The sequence below is a fragment of the Acyrthosiphon pisum genome, chromosome A1 (genome assembly GCF_005508785.2).
Source record: "Acyrthosiphon pisum isolate AL4f chromosome A1, pea_aphid_22Mar2018_4r6ur, whole genome shotgun sequence".
NCBI lineage: Eukaryota > Metazoa > Arthropoda > Insecta > Hemiptera > Aphididae > Acyrthosiphon > Acyrthosiphon pisum.
The window spans coordinates 168,049,951-168,052,736 of NC_042494.1; positions in this window are offsets into that span (position 1 = coordinate 168,049,951).

Consider the following 2,786-nt stretch of genomic DNA (forward strand, 5'->3'; position numbering starts at 1 on the left):
ATATATTATATAATTATTTTAGAAAACTTATTGAGTTAATTGGCGTTTTTATAACTTAAAAAATAAATGTTAGTACCCATAGGCATTTTAACATGCACTATATTTTGGAGCCTTAGTATAAGACGTTAGATCATTTTTTATTTATTATGTGGAAGATATGAGTATCCAAAACTTGTTTATATAATAGATAGATAATTAATACTTTAGGTATCTAAATATTACAATATGATTTGGTTTGTTTTGATTTCAATTTTAAATCTTGGTACAGCCCTATCATTCGTAATATTATTACTATATTTATTGTTTTATTATATGTCATATAATTGAAATATGTAACAACCTGTGCTTTCAGATTTGTGGGCATCATTATTTGGTCCGGTTTAGTTTTATCCAATAAATCGTAATTCCTATACTTATTTAAAATAGTCTGATCCAGTTTATAGTAGTACTTTGGTCTGATAAATAAAATCAAAATATATTATATTCAAGTAGGGTTAGTGATTATTTTTATATTTGGTCTGGTTTCGATCTTATTCCTATGCCTACATTTTTAAAAGTCTGTTCGGTCTCGGTCTTTTCTAATTCGTTGTAAATAAAACGGTCCGTTCGTTCTGGCTTAATTTTTATTTTATCGGTCTGGTCCGGTCCGGTTTTGGTCTTTGTTAAAATGTATCAGTCCGGTCCGGTCTAGCTTCATTTTTATTTTATCGGTCCGGTCCAGTCCTGGTCTTTGTTAAAATGTATCGGTCCGGTCCGGTCTATAAAAAAACGGACCGTGCAGAGCTCTAGCGTGCATATTTTATTTCTATGAAATGTCCCACGTCACTTAGTTGTATCCGTCATCAATGGTAGAACGAGTGGAATTAACTACTTAGGTACCTATACTATTGTGATTATAATACAATTATGATAAAATTATAAACTGACTTGACCGAATAGTCTATGAGTTAGTTATTTTAGTTTTCCATTGAATTGTTGTTCTGTGTAGTCATCTTACTTAAAGTAATATAATATTTATTTGTAGCTTGATATGAACTTTGCATCTTGGGGTTCAACTGGTGGTTGGATAGCAAATTCAAATATCATCAAAACAAAAAACGCATGTAGTAGTTTAAAATATCTTTATGGTAATGCTTGGATTACAATTATCAAGGGTTTTAATTTTCCAACTGAGAGCTGTCCACAACGAGCGGTAGGTAATATATAAAGACATTAAACCTATTGTAGGTATATCTATAATAATTTTACAATAAACATAATGGATTTATTTTGTACCGTAGAATGGGGTAACTTTGATTTCGCGGGGTAACTTTGATATCACATTAAGAAATATAGGTATCAAAGTTGCCCACTACGTTGTGTAACTTTGATAGCATCTTAAAAAGATTGATATCTCAAAAGATAACATCAGAAATTCAAAAATTAAAACGTTAAAATATTAATAATAACTAGCTGTAACTAATATTTAATTTTGAGAGTTATATCGTTAATACTACAGAAGTTATCCATAAAATAAAAAGCTAAATTGTCATAAAACAGTGAAAAATTATCAAAGTTACCCCATTTTACGGTATATTATTTTATGACTTGAAATTTTTGTGTTAATATTAAGAACTATAATGATATAAAACCATTAAATATAGTTATGTTATTGTGGGACCATTTTATTAATCATTAATAAATAATAATTATAAAACTAAGATTGTTTGCGCTTTGCTATCAAATTATTATGTATATGTAACGATTTTTATTCTACATTTTTACAGGGTACATATATTACAAAAGGGTTTGACTTGAAGAAATTAGAAGATGTTAATTTTCCCAAAGTGTATTTTTATGGAAAATATAAAATTGTGTTAAGCATAAAAAATTTACAAAATAAAGTAGTTATCGAAGTAGATCTTTTGCGGCCGTGGGAAACATCTATTTGAAAAATTATACTAAATAATAATACAATTTGATGACTTATTTTAGAACCATAAAAACAACATAAATTATATTCTTTTATAATAACATTATTATACTCATCAATTATAATGCACGTCATCAAACTAATAAATATTGTAAATCTGTATTTGACAAAACTGATTTCGTTATTTAAATATAAATCGGAAATCCCCATGTGAAGGTTTGATATTGGGTTTATATGATATAAGGTTAGGATTACTTGTCCGATATGTAATATAAATATACTGTTAGTAATAATTATGTAATCATAATGGGTATAGCAAATCTGTAATTACAACGAATCATTATTTAGGTATTATTAAATCTTTATAATACTCTCAGCTTAAATATATAATGTGAAAGAAATTCTTTACTTTAACAACGGTTGGTATAGGTATTTAGGTCCCTTTGCTCGAATATACACTCAATAAATATAATATAATAAAAATAAAGTAGTATTCTAAACCTATGCAATAAAATATTGTTTACCATGGATTTTATAACATAATAATATATTATATTCATATAGGTATTCTGCAATAGAAAATTGAGAATCATATGGAATACCTTATGAAATTTTATTTATAGATCAACGAAAATTCAACTATAATATGAATACTAAAAAAGCAGGTAAGTGGATGTCACTCTGCTGTACAGTAGATTACAAGTGGGTCATTGTATAATGGTTGTATTAGACTTGAATTCAATGATATAATATCATTGTATAAGAAAAACGATTCTGAGCGGAGACGGTTTGTCAGTCTGGATATTTTTATATTTTTAGATTCTGAGTGGAACGATGAATGTATTGATTTTACAATGATGTGTGTTTTTTTTAT